Raw genomic sequence first — 19,416 nt, forward strand, 5'->3', positions numbered from 1 at the left:
ATGTAGAGGCCAGCCCTGGGGGGCACATAGTGCCATACTGAGTGTTCCATGTGACCACATACACAGCTGGGATAGAGTGGACCCCTGCAGCTGTGGCAGACTTTCTTCAGGAAAACAATTAAAAAGAAATGTTCAAAGATGCCCTTGAATGAGATTAAAGCTTTGGTCACACTTATTGTTCCATCTAACTTTCCCAGAAGCTTAGTGAAGCAGGCCTGTTATTCTAATTTTACAGACAAGGAAAATAGACTCAGAGACGCTGAGTAACTTACTTAGGCTCACATAGCCATGAAAGTGGGGGAGCTGGGGTTTAAGGTTTATTAAAACTCATCCTCTCTTAATCCCATCAGGTACAAGACTACCACCATTCCTCTTCTTGATAAAGCAAGAAGTTCTTAAAGGCATTTAAGACAGAGAGGCCAGCACCTCATATTGTCATGGATGAGAACCTGTCCAGGGCTTCTAGCCGATAGCCGGGTCAGAGGGCCCTCCTGCCACGGAACACAGCCTGCTGCTAGATCCAGGACCCCTGGTGCAGGAGATCAGGGCATCTCCCACACAGACCTGTGGGACGGGTTGGTGTGGTAGCCTGTGTGCTGTGATTTCCTTTTTTCCAGCTGTTCCCAGCACCAGATGAACTGAGACTGGGTCCTGGTCCAACTTAGTCACTAACCAGCAGGGTCCTTGTCCCCCCACAACATTGGCACTGTGCACAGCTTCCTGCCCTTTGCATGACAGCCAGAGGCTGAGACACACCCACTAAGGCCCTCTGCCTTGGCTCTGCAGAGGGAGCACCCTTTATGGGAAAACAGGAGCACAGAGTCCCCCTCACCCTGACAGTGTCTCCTCAGCTGGCAGGAGTGTGGTGGGCACAGCTGGCCACAGACAGGCAGGGTGCTCCCCTTCTCACTTCCTTTCTCAGAGAGGCAATGAGGCAGCAGGAAAGAATCTGTTCCCACCCAGCAGGGCCTGCCCTTCGCCCGCCTGGGACACCAGATATGACTTGGAAGCCAGCTGGACATTCCTGTTCAGAAAGGGACCATGGCCCTGCTGCTTGGAGAGGCCCTGAATGCCCCTGGTCCACCCCCACCTTCCTCTCAGGGCATTGCTTTCTCTGCGATGTCCTCAGTCCCCTCGGGACTGGGCCTCTGACCTTGGTGAAGCCCTCGGCTGACCCCGCCTCTACTCTCTGGCTCTCTTCATTTATAAATAGGCCCATTTCTCATTTTGCCCTAGCCCAGGGCTCCACACCCAAGCGGCAGATGCAACCTCGGGATTCCCTTCCCGGCCAAGGGCAGAACAGGAACCAACCGGCTAGTACGCCTGAGGGATGAGATCACAGATCCTCCTGCAAGTAGTAGCTCAGGCTCCCTGGTGGTAAAAACCTTGTGTGTTAGATACATTCCTGTGGCTGCTGTGACCAGTTCCCTTGCACCAGGCAGCTTTAAACAGAATTTTATTCTCTGGCGGTTTTGGAGGCTCAAAGTCAGAAACGAAGGTGTGAGCAGGGTCCATGGGAGGATCCTTCCTTGCCTCTTCCAGCTTCTGCTGGTCTAGTTTTTTCCTTGGCTTGTGGTCACATCACTGCCATCTCTGCCTCTGTGGTCACATTGCCTCCTCCTTCTCTGTCTCTTAAACATCTCTGAAAAGGACACCTGTCACTGGACTTAGAGCCTGTCAGGATCATTGCCTCATCTCAAGATCTGCTAAGATCCTTTTTCCAAATAAGACTGAAATTCCAGATTCTGGGGATTAGGACATATCTTTTTAGGGATTCGGTTCAGTTCAGTTTGTCACAAATGACATGTACTGAGATGGCCACTGACAGGTGGGTCAAACTAGGACGCCTGGGAAGAAGGAAACATCACACAGGCACACAGGAGTGCAGGTACCTGCTGCCGTACTGTCTGGGACACGCCCGGGTGAGCTAAGTGGTGCCGATTCTAAAGGCTACTCTTTAACGGTGACTAACACCAACTAATCCGAGGGCTTGGGAGCAGGCTGGGTGTTGCCTTGGGCTCAGCAGAGGCCGAGTTTGTGGATCAACTGCCCAGCTATCGACTGGATTAGTGAATCGTCAATAGATCCGGTTGAGCTAAGACAGCTGGAGTCAGCAGACCACACATAGACACTCGCTCGTTATTCTGGCTCTTGTGGTGACGTGCCATGATTTGTAGCTTGGCGCTCGGCCACCATGACACTCACAAAGCCAGGTCAGCTGTTGCTGTGTCCTGCTCTTTGCTGAGTGCTGATGACATAGGTGTCCTCTCATGGTACTTAGGGCTCTGGAGTCCCAGGGACCCCATTGGTGCCTCCCCTCCATACCTCACTGCCCCTCGACACTTTGAGAGGCTCAGACAGTTTCATTCCTGTAAAACTAGGAGGAAAAAACTCCCCTCACCCATGTCGTTGAAATTACAAATCTAGATGCTATCTCAAGCACTGGTACATGGTAGGCCTGGCACACAGTAGGTACTCCTGTATTGGTTGTTCTAATTTCAGTATGGAGAACATTATCCTCTCCTCATCCACACCAGGCTGGACCTTTCCATTTCCTCTTTCTTCTCTTTCCCCTCTCTCCAAGTCCTGCCTGTGTCTCGACCACTCCCTACCTGCAGCCTCACCCGGAACACTATAGCAGCTTCCTGACTACCCTTCCTGCCTCAGGCTCCCCTTTGGAGGGCCTTCATCCAGCAGGCGCTGCTGGCGACACCTGGATGTGCACCCAACCTGAATGTGTTCATTTCTCAGGCCTGCTGAATAGGAAACCCTGAGCATCAGCCCTGCCCCTCGACAGGCTCAGTATCAGCGGTCCTCTTTCACGCCATGCATGCCAGCACCATGAGCCACTGAATCCTTCCTTCTTCTCCCTGCTTTTCTCCCTTTCCTTCCCTTCTCCCCTCCTCTTCCCTCTGTCCTAGAACCCAGCCTGTGGGCGGCGCCCTTCCCTATTCTCCCATAGCACTTTGCACTTAACTTGTGCTGCTAGGCTGGCTTCCCATCACCACACTGCTGAGCCTCTTGATGGCCTGGGCACTACCCTTGGTTTTGGTATCTTGCAGTGAACACAGTGCCCCCAGCCTGCTCTTCTACCAGATATCAAGGGTCATGGTTCAGGATACAGGTGCTGGGAGCCAGAGTATCTGGATTAAACTGTCTGGGTGGCCTTGAGCAAATCAATTCACCTCTTTGGTTCTCATTTTTCTCAGCTGTAAAAGTTCCTGCCTCTTCAGGTTTCTGTGTGTTAATCCATGCCAAGCACTGAAGATGGTACACTGTGTGTTTGTGAGAGTGTGGCTTTCCATCATGGTGTTTACAATCCCATGGGAAGTCAGGCAAGACAAAACATTGTGATGCTGTTTGATGAGGGATGTATGGGGCGTACTGAGAGGAGAAGGGTGCCTCAAAGGTCAAGGCATTATGTATGGAAGCACCCTCCCTCAGGAGGCCAAAAGCTGCTCAAGATCAAGGACATGTCATGGTCATTGATATCTTCCAGGGCCTGGTACTCTGTTCTCCAGAACTCAGCAAAGGCATTCTTAATGAAGGAATGGTTGAACAGAGGATAGATGGAAGGACAGATGGACAGGTGGATGTATGGAAAGATGAATGAATAGATGGATGAGGGAATGGATGAATGAGTGGGTGGATGTGTGTATATAAGCATGTATGTATGTACTGATGGATGGATGGATGGATGGATGGAGAGATAGATGGGTGGAGAGGTGGACAGATGGAAGGATGAGGGGATTGATGGATGAACAGATGGATGGGTAGATTGATGGATGGATGCTTGGGATATATAGAAGGATGAATGGAAAGGTGAGTGGACAGTTGGATAGATGGGTAGATGGGTGGGTAGATGAAAGAATGCACAAAAGGATAGATGGATGGACAGATAGATGACATTTTGATCACTCATACACTTGGACTTTATTCATATTCTCACTATTGCAAGAGGATGTGCAAGGCCACATGTGATGTGAGGTACTTGCTAGTACCTTCTCAAATCTCAAAACTTTGTGTGATATGTTGTGTATCAAGATCTTTGGGGTTTCTGGAGAAGTTTCTTCCTCATCTATTGTCAATTTCCAGACCTTTGGATCAGGAGGGCCATGACTTACCAAATTCCTTATCCTTCTGAGGGCCTCCAGTAGTTCTAGAATGACCACCAGTAATTCAGAGCCTTCAGGCCAGTTCACACCCTCATCCGCAAGGGCAGCTACTGCCAAGAGACTTCTCCTTTCAAAGCCAGGTCTTTCACAAGACAAAATTGCCAATCATATTCAAGTTGGAAGTGTCTTTCAGAATCCCCTGGAGCTCAACTGGGGAGCAGTTCATCTTTTGGCTCCTCTTCCCACCGGGTGTAAACACCCCTACACTTTGGGACTGCACCTGTGTTAGTGTGGTGGAGTCCCACAGGTGTGACCATTTTCCCTAGCACCAGGGAAGGTCTCAGAAAGGGAGTGAGAGGCAGACAGACAGGGGGCTCCCAGAAGGGGGTTGTACAGTTCCCAAAGCAGGTTGGATGCCTGCTTGTTGGTTACAGGGGGAGGCAGCAGTGACAAGAACAATAGGAATGGATAGACAGATTGGCAGTGGTGCTTAAAAGGTGTCCAACAATGTAGAACAGGGATGTTCCAGGAAACATGGGTCATAGCTGCCAGGCACACACATTCCTTCTAAACAGGCCTCTCCAGTAGTTATCCACCGTCATGCCCCCTTGGGACTGGTCAGTTTCCACATTACCTAAACACTTCCCAAGCTTGGATTGGGCTGTCATGTGTACATATTTTTATGAAGATAAATTCCCATTTCTCTGAGGTAAAAACCCAAATAGAGCAATCAGAGGGTCATGTGATAACTGCTTGTTTCATTTTTTAAAAGAAACTTCCAAACTGTTTTCCAGAGTGGATGCACTATTTTTTATTTTCACCAGAATGTATGAGTGACTCAGTCCTCTGCATCTCTTTTTAAAGATTGTTATATTTTGGTGTATACTAATTGTTTCATTTTGGAGTATAGTGATATTTGGTGTATTGTGGAGAATGATTGAGACACGGTCATCAGCTGATCCTGCAGAGTCAGCAAAAGCCAAGCCTGGGAAACATTTCTTGCCAAACGGCAGGATACATATATAGCCTTGACACTCAGCTCTGATGTCAACAATTATCAGATGCTCCAGGACAATGGGTTTTCTGGGTATACCTTGCGGTATTCTTAACAGTGTAATTTTTAGAAGCCTCTTGAGAACTCACAGGCCTTGAACAATTTGCAGAGCTTCTGTACTTAAACTTCCTGATCATGAGACCCTAGTAATGAACATGCAGAGGTAGTTCTGAGTCATTGTTCCTTCATCAGGGGACAGTGTCCCACCCGGCCCCAGCTTTACTTAAAAATGTCTCTGTGTTTTTCTTAATCTTCTTTTGCCCTTCTCCATGATCTTTTGTTGTTGCTGTGCAGGTCATGGCAGTGTATAGTGGTTTTAATTTGCTTTTCCCTCATGATTATTGAAATTGAACCTGTTTTCATTTATTTGTGACTTATATATTCTCTTTGGTAAAGTACCTGGTCATGCTTTTGTCCATTTTCTGATTGGGGTATTTGCTTTTTCCCAGAACTTCTGAAAGTTCTTTATATATTTAGATATGAATTCTTTTTCAGATTCGTGGTTTGCATTTATTTCCTCCGGGTCTTTTCACCTTCTTAGCAGAGTCTTTTGCAGAGCTGGTGATGGGGTTTTTGGTATTTTCCTTGTATGGATGGTTCTTTCAGGATCAAAAATTCTTTGTCTAGTTCTAGATCCTAGTATTTATTCCCATTCTAAGAGATTTAGGTTTTGGGTTTACCACTTCAACCTTGATCAATTTTGTGTTAAGTTTTCTGCATGATATTTAGGTTTGGGTCAGTTGGATGTCTGGTTGCTCCAACATGGTTTGTTTCAAGTTTGTGCTTCCTCCATTGAATTGATTTTGTACCTTATTCATGCATTCTTGTAGGCTACAGTCCTCTGAAATTTATAGTATCTCAGAATGTGCCTATATTTAGTGAAAGGATCTTTAAAGAGGCAATTAGGTTAAAATGAGTTCTTTGGGGGATGGCCCTAGTTCAGTATGACTGATGTCCTGATAAGAAGAAGAAATCTGTACACAGACACACAAAGAAAGTAGAGCATGTTGGGGACACAGGGAAAACCAGCCACCTACAAACCATGGAGAGAGGCCTCAGAAGAACCAACTCCACTGACACCTGGATCTTGAACTTCTAGCCTCTAGCATTGTGAGAAGAAAAATTTCTGTTGGACAGATGGAAGGAAAGATGGATGGGCTGAAGTACAGATAGGAGGATGGCTCTAGTCTATGTTGTCTTGTTATGGCAGCTCTAGCCCAGCAATGCAAATGTATTCATATGAGTCAATTTCTGGATCTGTTCTAAGTGTCTACCCCTCCACAAATATTACACTGACTGAATTAAAGTAGTTCTACAGTAAGCCTTACTATTCAGTAGTGTGATTACTCCCATTTTTATTTTTGTTTTTCTTGATCATTTACACTATTCAATTATTTTCAAATTTCAATGTAAGTTTAGAATAATAACTTTGCCAAAATCCTTCCTGGAATTTTGGACAGAAATTGCATTAATCTATAGGTTAATTTTGGGAGAGCTGACATCTTCATTATGCTCATTGTCCCAACCCATGAACATGATATGGCTCCTTTATTTAGGTCTTCTCTGATTTCTTAGCATTTCATAATTTTCAGCATAAATGTCCTGTGAATGCTTTGTCAAGTTTATATCTAAATGTTTCATTTCCTTTAGAGAGAATTGTTGATGGTATTGTTTTTAATTTTAGTTTCAAAATATCCATTTGTGTATGTAGAAATTCTGCTTATTTTTGTGTGTTGGTCTGGTATTCTGTGACCTTGTGGAACTCACTTTTTAGTTCTGGCTGTAGGTCAGTTTTATTTCTTTATTTCTAATCTGAATGAATGCCTTTTATTTATTGTTCTTTTTTTTTTTTTTTTTTGCGGTGCTGGGGATCGAACCCAGGGCCTTGTGCATGCAAGGCAAGCACTCTACCGACTGAGCTATCTCCCCAGCCCTCATTTATTGTTCTTTTAAAAACAATTGTAATCCTACAATATGTATAATCAGAAAAATGAGATTATACTCTATTTATGTATGATCTATCAAAATGAAAAAATGCATTCTACTGTCATGTACAACTAATTAGAACAAATAAAATAAAAAAAAAATAATCTACTTTTGTGCTTTAACTGTGTTAACAACTGTTTCTCAGTATCTGTGGGGGATTGGTTTCAGAACCCCTGCAGATACCCAAATCAGTGGATGCTCAAATAAAATGGCATAGCAGTTTTGTATAATCCATGCACACCCTCTTGTGTACTTTAAATAATCTCTAGCTACCTTATAAATACCTCAAAAAGTGCAAATGCCATAAAAAGTTGTTGTTATGCCATATTGTTTAGGGAATAATGACAAGAAAAAAGGCTGTACATGTTCAATACTAGTATGGTTTGGATCTTAAGGTCTCCCCCAAATCTTAGGTGTTGTAAGTGTGTTCCACAGATGGTGGCACTGTTAGGAGGCGGTGGAAACTGTTGAAAGTGGGGCCTAATGGGAGGATGTAGATCCCTGGGAGCATGGCTTTGAAGTGTGTATTTTGTCCATAGCCCCTTCTGTACTCTTGCCCTCTCATATTTTCTGCTTGCTGGCTACCATGAGGTGAGCAGATCTTCTCCACTGTGCGTGCCCCATCATGGTGTTCTGCCTCACCACAAGCCTATAGTGATGGGCCAAGTGACTATGGACTGAAACCTGTGGAACAATGAGCCAAAATAAATCTTTCCTCCTTTGTGTTGATTTTTCTCAGGTCTTTTGTCAAAGCAATGGAAAGTTGACTAACAAAGCTACAGACACATTTTTAAAAAAACATATTCACCTGTAATCCCAGCAACTTGGAAGTCCAAGACAGGAGGATCATAACTTTGAGACTAGCCTGGGTGACTTAGTGAGACCCTGTCTCAAAATAAAAAAACAAAAAGGACTAGGGATATAGCTCATTGGAAGAGTACCCTGGGTTAAATCCCTAGTACCAAAAAATAAATGAATAAATAAATATATAATTAAAAAATAAACATTTTCTATTTGCAGTTGGTTGAATTTAAGGATGTGGAATATGCAGATAAAGAAGGCTCATTATACTTTCAATTTTATAGCAGGAATTGTTTATACAGCATACAGCATATAGTATTCTTACAAATTAATTTATAAAAGACATGCATACTTATATTTAAGCAGTGTTTTATAATTTATGAAATATTCTCATTGAATTTAGAGCTAAAAAGTATTTTAGATTTCATTCAGTCTAAATTTATCTATGTCTCCCCAACAGGAAGATCAACCAAAATCAAGATTTCCTGCTCTCTGTGTCGACCTTTTTTCCTCATCTTATTTCAGTGGCTAGAACTCATGGTACTTTGGTGAACAGGAGCAGGGACAGTAGGCACTTTTGCCTTGTTCTTGAGTGTTAAAAAGGTTTCAATAAGTATGTTGGTTTCAAGGAGTAAGTTAGTTCTCATAAGACCAGGTTGTTATAAGGTGAGGCTATTCCATGTACTTAACCCCTTCTGCACATGGCTATTTCTTTTCTACCTCTCCAACAAGTTGTGATACATTTAGCAGGGTCCTCCCTAGAGGCTGAACAGGTAGGACCACTTAATTTTGAACCTTTAGCCTCCTGCTGAAGTAAACCTCATTTTTTAAAAATAAAGTACCCAAACCCAAGTATTTTGTTATAGCATTCCAGTGTAGGAACTTAATTCAGTTTCTTGAAGTCATTATTCCACATCTCCACTCACATCTCAGTTTCTTCTCAGAAGGGCCCTGCACCTAAAATCCACTGAATTCCCAATATAAATTCAGATAACTTACAGAGGTCAGGCTGGAGAAATGTCAGGAGGGGCACAGTTCCACTACATGACAGTTTGCTTCTATTTCTTTCTTCCTTTGGAGAAACAGAGAAAATGAAGAGCTAGTGGAATCCACCAAAAATGCCTCATTGCTCTGCCATGCTGCTAAACTACCCTCAACACAAACTGACCTGAACTGGTAGCAAAGTTTAATCATTTTTCATTGTCACTAATGAAAAAAGCACTGCCTTTGGTTGGATAGTTCAAAGTGCCCAACAAATGAATTCTGAGTCCCAAGTGAGAACTCTAGATCTGGAAGGTCTTGGATCAACTAATGACACACCTTGTGCAAATTTTAAACCTCCCAATAATGTCCATGCATGTGGCCTAATGGTGCTACAGAGATTTCAGGATTGGTACATATATTAGTCACTGTAATTAAAATCCTGGAGTTATATTATATGTTATTTGTATGGCAGTTTGTGATGTGTTTAATGTTCCCAGTTTCAAAATTATTAAAGCAACTGTCCCTGGGTTGGCCCAAAGTGATAAGCAAAGTAAGAATGTGATCTTATTCCCTCTTGATGGGGCAAGCGGGGAGGAGGATGCATGTGGGATTTTCTTATAAAGAGACCAAATGCCAAATAAAAGAATTCCAGCTGTGCCACAGGAAAGTTGAAATGGTTTGTTAGGATCATTAATATTGCAATGAAAACTAATTAAACCTGGAGCTAGAAGGAGTTCATTAGTGGTTTGGAGCCAGGGATTCTGCTTCTGCAGTCAGTTATAGCACATTGGAACTTGGAAAGTTGTCAGCTGGGCTTGGGGGTCATGTGGCTCCCCTTTTGTGGCCTCTGAAACTGGGCTTGCACCCTGACAGGTACTGGCAGATATGGACAAGGGATTTCCTTGGAGTTCCTAAAGTCCTCCCAATCTCTTTCCCCAAGAGAACACAGACATTGCCACATCTGTCTGTGCTGGGCACACCTTGCAGGCTACTAAGAATGCACTTTTGAAGAAATGAAGAAATGGGATTATCAGGTCTTTTCTCAAGCAAACCTCAATTCACTCCAAACCAATAGAAACAAAGGTAACACACAGCTTCTATCCTAGGTCTTTGTGACTGAAGCAACATGCTGTCTTAGGGGCTCCTCTCAATGGCTCTCAGAAAATTGCTTTATCATTTTTCTCCTCGAGTTTGTTATTTTTGTTGCAAGCTGAATTTCCTGGGGAAGCAGACCCTGAGGTAGAGTTTAGTGGGCAGGGTACCTATTAAGAAGGGCCTTTGGGGCCAACCTCCTTGGCTGGTATGGCCTGGAGGCAAGTGTGGGCAGAGGGAGAAGTCAAGCTGTGATCTTGCACAAGGAAGACTTGGCCAATACCATGGGGGCTAGAGTGAACTTTAGAGATGTCCGGGGCAGGGTTGAGATGGCCAGTTCTTCATCCTTTGGAATTGATCTGTTATTAAATGGGTGCTGCCTGGGAAGGGCAGGACCTTGGCAGTTACAGGCTTCTTGCCAACAGCATCACCAACAACTGGACAGCAAGGACTTCCTTGAAGGGAGTCTGGCTGGCATGTCATAAACTCCTCTGCTGTTTTGTTAATCTTAATTGCTCTTGACCTCTACATTGTACCTAGCATATAGTAAGGTTTTAATAGGTATTTATTACTGTTAATTGTATAGTTTGATTTCACACAGAGAAAAGTAAGGATTGAGAATGTGAAATAAACAGTGTAACTGGAGTTACAAGGGTCCCTAACTCCAGAATCCCAGTGTATGCCAGTCTTTCTATTCATGAACAATGAAGAGGCATATCTGGATGATGATTATTTGGCTCCTGCTACAAACAAAATCAAGTTAATCTTTCAGTACCCAAAGAAGATAGCAAGGTGATATACTTAGGATATAAGGTGAAAGGATTAGATTATGAGACCTGTAACCTAATGGATTAATCCATTAATTCATTAATAAGTGGATGGATCCTTTTGATGGATTAATAGGTAGCAACTGTAGGCGGGTAGGGTGTGGTTGTAGGAAGTAGGTGGCCTTTTTGGTTTATATTATCTCTGGCTCTTGCTTCCTGCTTCCTAATTGCCATGTACTGAGGGGCTTTCCTTCTCCCTCACTGTGGGCCTAGAGCAATGGAGTTGGCTACCCATGAGTCCAAATGCTGAAACCATGAGCTCAAAGTAAACTGTTCCTCTTCTCAGTTGTTCTTGATGGGTATATTGGTCACAGCAATGCAAAGCTAACTGGTACACAAGGACTTTTCTTTTTCAAGTCCTTTCCCTGGATGCTCAACCCAGGTCATGATTTTGGTGGAAGATAGCCAATGGTTTGAAGAGGAGGGACTGGGAATTTTCCATCGGGTTTGAACGAACTTGGCCTTGAGTTTGAGAGTCTTAGAATGAAGGATGGCTCTTCTGGCCACATTATGGTTTGGTAGCTTTGGTCAATCCATGTGACAAAGAGGGCAAGAGCCTGTGGATAGACATGCTCAGGGTTTCAGGGAAGTTGCTCTGAGATGGCTTTGGGCAATTTGCTGTAAGTTCTCACCCACTGTGATTGTATTTTAGGCCAAACAAAAACAAAAAGATAAATCTTATAACTAAACAAATAAGGCAAGAAATGTGTCCTTTTCTTGATTTTCTGGTATTTGAATATAGAACTTCTCAGCGTGCCCAGAAGGGGTTATAGAAATGCCGATGTATTTCCTCCTCAATCTTGGGGGGCATCAAGTAGAGCGCAGCTGGTCACCTCCAACTACAGGCGGCCTTGTCTGTTTAGTCCCATGTCACCCATGTATCGTGACTAGAAAGGGTTGGGAATATACCCCTTAATTCCCTTTTCTGTAGGAAGCCTGCTTTGAATGGTGGAGGCTAAAGGTGTTGGGCATATCCAAAACCACTTCATTGTGGTAAAGACCTCTCTCGGTTTTCCAAATCAAATCCCAAGTCCCAAAGGAGATGACCCATTTCTCCCAGGGCCCAGAACAGCAACAATTTAAGTGTGAGATCTACAAGATCCAACGTCCCTGGAGAGTGGCTCACTCAAGTCCCGTGCTATAGCTCGGATCTTGAATGTTCCCCAAAGGCCCATGTGTTCGGTACTCAGTACCCAGCTTGTACTATTGCGAGTTGATGGAAACTTTAAGAGGTGGAGCCTCTGGCCAGTCTTTGGTCACTGGGTGTGCACTTGAAGAGGCCTGTGGGACCCCAGTGCCTTCCTCTTTCTTTTCTTTGCCTCTTGGCCACAGGTGAGTAGCTTTGTTCTGCCATGGGCTCCACCACAATGTACTTCTCTGCCCACCATGCCATCAGAGTCTAAAAAGCAAGGGGTCTGCCTGATCATGGACTGAAACTTCCAAAATCAAGTAAAAACTAACTTTTCCTCTTAATAAGTTGATTTCTCTTAGGTATTTGTTGCAGTAATGGAAATCTGACTAACACATTCCTAGTTTTATGGATGAGAACACTGAGGCCCAGGGGGGGAAAGTCCTGGGCAATGGGCATAAAAAAGAGGTGGGTTTAATTGGACGACATTATTGACCCTGCTCATTATCCTGTAAGAATGATCCAATAAGCACTTACAAAGGTGGTAATTATTTAATTGCATACTTGATCTACATAGTATATTTTACATATTGTATAATTATCACCATCATAATTAATGGTGGTTAATTCCTCTGTACCTGAAGGTAGTCAGTGAAAGTGGGTATTTAAATATCTTTTCTTTTTCACTTCAAGATTAAACCTAAGAACACTTTTGCCTTTCTGTTTACCCACAGGCAACAGACAGAGGGTGTAGATGACAAGTTTGTGGGACATCACTCATGGACCCCAGTTCTGGAATGATTAGACATGATTTCCCATTGCTTCCAGAAGAACACTTCTGCGTGGCATTTGAGCTGCTCGCCATGCCTGAAGATTCTCCCTGATTTTATCCTAAATGCCATAGTTTCCAGGGAGTGGGAAATTACACAATCTGCTCTGAACCTTCCCTGACTAACATTCAAGATTATTGAAATAATTCATATTTTGTCCTCAGCTCCATACAATGGAGAAACCCAAAATCTCAGAGGTTTTAAAAAAGTCTGGAGTCAAGGCTGTCTAGTACAAGGAAGGTGATTCCCATGGTGTCACCATGGAGAAGGTTCCTCCTTTTTCTTTTCATCCTGGTGTGGCTTTCATCCTCAAGGTCACCTCATGGTCCAAGTTGATTGAGAAAGCTCCAGCCATAATGCCAGCATTCCAGGCTAGAAACAAGAAAGAGGCAGATGTTGGGGACCAAAGTCTGTTTTTCCCAGTTGAATAGCCTTTCCAATATTCCCTGGAACAATTCATTCATTCACTGGCCAGGATTAGTCACATGATTACTTTTTTTTTAAATTTATTTTTATTGTAAACAAATGGGATATATCTTGTTTCTCTGTACATGAAGTAGAGGCTTACCATTTGTGTAATCATACATTTACCTAGGGTAATGGTTTTTGATTCATTCTGTTATTTTTTTCCTTCTCCTCCACTCTTCCCACCCCTCTTTTACCTCTGTACAATCCCTCATTCCTCCATTCTTGCCCCCCTCCCACCCCCCATTATGTATCATCATCTGCTTATCAGCGAGATCATTCATTCTTTGGTTTTTTGAGATTGGCTTATCTCACTTAGCATGATATTCTCCAATTTCATCCATTTGCCTGCAAGTGCCATAATTTTATTCTTTATGGCTGAGTAATATTCCATTGTATATATATACCACAGTTTCTTTATCCATTCATCAATTGAAGGGCATCTAGGTTGGTTCCACAATCTGGCTATTGTGAATTGAGCAGCTAAGAACATTGATGTGGCTATATCTCTGCAGTATGCTGATTTTAATTCCTTTGGTTATAGGCCGAGGAGTAGGATAGCTGGGTCAAATGGTGGTCCCATTCCAAGTTTTCTAAGGAATCTCCACACTGCTTTCCAGAGTGGCTGCACTAATGTGCAGCCCCACCAGCAATGTATGAGTGTACCTTTTTCCCCACATCCTTACCAACACCTGTTGTTGCTTCTATTCTTGATAATTGCCATTCTAATTGGGGTGAGATGGAATCTTAGGGTAGTTTTGATTTGCATTTCTCTTATTACTAAAGATGTCGAACATTTTTTCATATATCTGTTGATTGCTTGTAGATCTTCTTCCGTGAAGTGTCTGTTCATTTCCTTAGCCTATCTGTTGATTGGGTTGTTTGTATTCTTGATGTAGAGTTTTTTGAGTTCTTTGTATATTCTGGAGATAAGTGCTTTATCTGAAGTATGAGTGGCAAGGATTTTCTCCCACTCTATATGCTCTCTCTTCACATTGCTGATAGTTTCCTTTGCTGAGAGAAAGCTATTTAGTTTGAATATATCCCAGTTATTGATTCTTGCTTTTATTTCTTGTGCTATGGGAGTCCTGTTAAGGAAGTCTGATCCTATGCTGACATGTTGAAGATTTGGACCTACTTTTTCTTCTAAAAGATGTAGGGTCTTTGGTCTGATTCCAAGGTTCTTGATCCATTGTGAGTTGATTTTTGTGCCGGGTGAGAGATAGGGGTTTAATTTCATTCTGTTGCATATGGTTTTCCAGTTTTCCCAGCACCATTTGTTGAAGAGGCTATCTTTTCTCCATTGCATATTTTTGGCACCTTTGTCTAGTACAAGAAAATTGTATTTATTTGGATTTGTGTCTGTGTCCTCTATTCTGTACCATTGATCAACCTGTCATTTTTGGTGCCAATACCATGCTGTTTTTGTTACTATTGCTTTGTAGTATAGTCGAAGTTCTGGTATTGCGATATCCCTGCTTCACTCTTCCTGCTAAGGATTGCTTTAGCTATTCTGGGTTTCTTATTCTTCCAGATGAGTTTCATGATTGCTTACTCTATTTCTGTACGGTATGTCATTGGGATTTTAATTAGAATTGCATTGAATCTGTGTAGCACTTTAGGTAGTATGGCCATTTTGACAATATTAATTCTGCCTATCCAAGAACATGGAGATCTTTATATCTTCTAAGGTTTTCTTTAATTTCTTTCTTTAGTGTTCTGTAATTCTCATTGTAGAGGTCTTTCACCTCTTTTGTTAGATCGATTCCCAAGTATTTTATTTTTTCGAAGCTATTGTGAGTGGGAAAGTTTTCCTGACTTCTCTGCTGAAGATTCATCACTTATGTATAAAAATGCATTAGATTTATGAGCATTGATCTTATATCCTGCTACTTTACTGAATTCACTCATGAGTTCTAAAAGTTTTCTGGTGGAATTTTCCAGTTCCTCTAAATATATAATCATGTCATCAGCAAATAGGGATAGTTTGAGTTCTTTTCCTGTTTGTATCCCTTTAATTTCCTTGGTCTGTCTAATTGCTCTGGCTAGAGTTTTGAGGACAATGTTGAATAGAAGTGGTGAAAGAGGGCATCCCTGCCTTGTTCCAGTTTTTAGGGGGAATGCTTTCAGTTTTTCACCATTTAGAATGATGTTGACCATGGATTTAGCATAGATGGCCTTTACAATGTTAAGGAATGTTCTTACTATCCCTATTTTTTCTAGTGTTTTGAGCATGAAGGGGTGCTGTATTTTATCAAATGCTTTTTCTGCATCTACCAAAATAATCATGTGATTCTTGACTTTAAATCTGTTGATATGGTGAATTACATTTATTGATTTCTGAATGTTGAACCAACCTTTCATTCCTGGGATAAACCCACTCGATTGTGGTGCACTATCTTTTAAATATATTTTTGTATGCAATTTGTTAAGATTTTGTTGAGAATTTTTGCATCAATGTTCTTTAAGGATATTGGTCTGAAATTTTCTTTCCTCGATGTGTCTCTGTCTGGTTTAGGTATCAGGGTGATATTGGCTTCATAGAATGAGTTTGGAAGGGTTCCCTCCTCTTCAATTTCATGAAATACTTTGAGAAGTATTGGAATGAGCTCTTCTTTAAAGATTTTGTAGAACTCAGCTGAGAACCCATCTGGGCCCAGACTTTTCTTTGTTGGTAGGCTTTTGATAACTTTTTCTATTTCATTACTTGAAATTGATCTATTTAAATTGTGTATGTCTTCCTGGTCCAGTTTAGGTAATTCATATGTCTCTAGAAAGCTGTTGATGGCCTCGAGATTTTCTATTTTGTTGGAGTATAGATTTTCAAAATAGCTTCTAATTATGTTTTGTATTTCACCTGTGACTGTTGTGATATTTCCTTGTTCATTCCGAATTTTAGTAATCTGAGTTTTCTCTCTCCTTCTCTTTGTTAGTGTGGCTAAGGGTTTATAAATTTTATTTTTCAAAGAACCAACTATTTATTTTGTCAATTTTTTCGATTGTTTCTTTTGTTTCAATTTTGTTGATTTCAGCTCTGATTTTAACTATTTCCTGGTTTCTACTACTTTTGGTGTTGCTCTGTTCTTCTTTTTCTAGGGTTTTCAGCTGTATGTTAGGTCATTTATTTGTTGATTTTTTTCTTCTTTTATTGAATGCACTCCACGAAATAAATTTTCCTCTAAGTACTGCTTTCATAGTGTCCCAGAGATTTTGATATGCTATATCTTTGTTCTTGTTTACCTCTAAGAATTTTTAAATTTCCCTCCTGATGTCTTCTGTTATCCATTCATCATACAATAGCATATTGTTTAATCTCCAGGTGTTGGAGTAGTTTCTGTTTTTTACTCTTTTATTTCTAATTTCAATCCATTATGATCTGATAGAATACAAGGTAGTATCTCTATCTTCTTGTATTTGCTAACATTAGGTTTGTGGCATAAAATATGGTCTATTTTAGAGAAGGATCCATGTGCTGCTGAGAAGAAAGTGTATTTGCTTCGTTGGATGGTATATTCTATATATGTCTGTTAAGTCTAAATTATTGATTGTGTTATTGAGAGCTATGGTTTCTTTGCTCAATTTTTGTTTGAAGGATCTGTCCAGTGGTGAGAGAGGTGTGTTAAAATCACTGAGTATTATTGTGTTATGGTCTATTTGATTTCTGGAATTGAGAAGGATTTGTTTGACATATATGGATGAGCCACTGTTTGGGGCATAGATATTTATGATTGTTATGTCTTGCTGATTTATGCTTCCCTTAAGCAGTATGAAATGTCCTTCTTTATCCCTTCTGACTACCTTTGGCTTGAAGTCCACATTATTTGATATGAGGATGGATATTCCAGCTTTTTTGCTGTGTTTATGTGCATGGTATATTTTTTCCCATCCTTTCACCTTTAGTCTGTGGGTATCTCTTTCTATGCAGCAGCAAATTGTTGGATCTTTCTTTTGAATCCTATCTGCCAGTCTGTGTCTTTTGATTGATGAGTTCAGGCCATTAACATTCAGGGTTATTATTGAGATATGATTTGTATTCCCGGTCATTTGGCTCATTTTTTTTTTTGACACTACTTGGTTTCTCCTTTATTTGGCTGTTCCTTTAAGATACTTCCTCCCTTTGCTGATTTACATCGTTGTTTTTCATAGCTTCCTCATGGAATATTTTGCTGAGAATGTTCTGTAGTGCCAGCTTTCTTTTTGTAAATTCTTTCAGCTTTTGTTTATCATGGAAGGATTTTATTTCATCGTCAAATCTGAAGGTAAGTTTTGCTGGGTATAAGATTCTTGGTTGGCATCCATTTTCTTTCAGAGCTTGAAAAATGTTGTTCCAGGCCCTTCTAGCTTTTAGGGTCTGGATTGAAAAATCTGCTGATATCCATATTGGTTTCCTCCTGAATATAATTTGATTTGTTTTCTCTCGCAGCCTTTAAAATTCTGTCTTTATTTTGTGTGTTAGGTATTTTCATTATAATGTGCCTTGGTGTGGGTCTGTTGTAATTTTGTATATTTGGAGTCCTATAAGCCTCTTGTATTTGATTTTCCATTTCATTCTTCAGATTTGGGAAATTTTCTGATATTATTTTATTGAATAGATTGTTCATTCCTTTGGTTTGCTTCTCTGTGCTTCCTCTATCCCAATAATTCTTAAATTTGACCTTTTCATGATATCCCATAATTCTTGTAGATTCTGTTCATGATTTCTTACCATCTTCTCTGTTTGGTCAACTGTTTTCTAGATTAAATATTTTGCCTTCAATGTCTGAGGTTTTATCTTCCAGGTTTCTATCCTATTGGTTATGCTTTCTATGGAGTTCTTAATTTGGTTTATTGTTTCCTTTGTTTCAAGGATTTCTGTTTTTTTTTTTTTCAGCATCTGTAACTCTTTATTGAAATGATCTTTTGCTTCCCGCATTTTCTCTTTTAACTGTTGAGTGGTGTGATCATTCAAAGCCTGCATTTGCTCTTTCATCTCATCTATTGCTTCTCTGATCATTTTAATTATGTACATTCTGAACTCCCCTTCTCACATTTCTTCTGCCGTGCTGTCATTTGATTTTATTGCTATACCATCTAGGTTTGTTTGGGAAATTTTCTTCCCTTGTTTTCTCATATTGCTCAGGTATCTTCCCCTCTAGTAGTGAAACTCTGGGATATTGCAGATTTCCTCTATTGACTAATATTGTCTCTGTAGATTTCCAATAACTCACCTCTTAGCCTTCAGTAGCCTGAAGTCTTGGAGGAACTTGATAATGCAGTGATACACAAGGAAGCTGCCTCTCTGGGAGTGGTGGCCTTCAGGTGGGGTATATTCCCTGTCAGTGGGCAGAGGTGCCTCCACTTGTTCACTGATCGTCAGCCAAAGGGGGACTAGACTGCAGACTGGGGCACGTCTGATTTGGGCCTGTGTCTCTGGTTCTACTGCCCTGGTGGGAGAGCCTTGTCCAGTGGGGAAGACTCACTGGACAACTCTCCTCCGAGAAGTTTCCTTTATTCCAGAATTACCACCTGGACTGGGCAGCCCTCCTCTGCTATGTTCCCTGGGCACCAGAGTTACTGCCTGGGCTTTGGACCCTCACTCTGTGTTGAATCCTCTTGCTGGGTGGCCCTCCTCTGCAATGCTCCCATTTGACTGGGTTCATGGCTCTAGCTGTGGAGTTTCACTGGGCCACTCTACTCCACGAAGTTCCCTGCATTTAGGGACTACTGCCCCCTCCAGGAGCCCGCCCAGTGGGAGAGACTCACCCGGTGGTCCCGAGTCTCTCAATACCTCCTCTTCTTGACTCCTGTGTCCTGTCAAAGGTCCTCTAGTCTCCTGTAGGTGTCTCAGGAAGGGAGCTGCCCTTCCAATGATGATGGCCATGCTCTCAGGAATAATTCAAAATGCCTGCACCAGCCTATAAAGAAGCTGGGGAGCCCTCAGGGAGGGTGCACTGAGTCAGCACAGAGGCAATTGCAGTGTCCCTCCTCAGCAGTAGGGGTGCAGACAGGCAGGCTCAGCAATGGCACCCGACCTCAGTGTAGTGGTCAGGTGGGCTGTCTCACTCTCTGGCTGACTCCACAATGCAGGCAGGCTGGCTTGTCTGCAGGCTTGCTCTGTGATGGCGCCCGACCTCTGTGTGATGGTTGGGCACGG

The 19,416-nt window shown here is 42.0% G+C and overlaps 1 long non-coding RNA gene across 2 annotated transcripts in view; it reads left to right on the forward strand.

Moving 5' to 3' along the window:
* LOC306660492 overlaps nt 1-12,891 on the forward strand; it is a 38,927-nt gene extending 26,036 nt beyond the window's left edge. For both annotated transcript variants that reach the window (XR_013763648.1, XR_013763649.1), the window contains one exon: nt 12,723-12,891. This is a non-coding gene — a long non-coding RNA (uncharacterized lncRNA). The remainder of the gene's footprint in view (nt 1-12,722) is intronic.
* Nucleotides 12,892-19,416: the final 6,525 nt, after the last annotated feature.

Source organism: Sciurus vulgaris (assembly GCF_902686455.1).
Source record: "Sciurus vulgaris genome assembly, chromosome: 4".
Taxonomy (NCBI): Eukaryota; Metazoa; Chordata; class Mammalia; order Rodentia; family Sciuridae; genus Sciurus; species Sciurus vulgaris.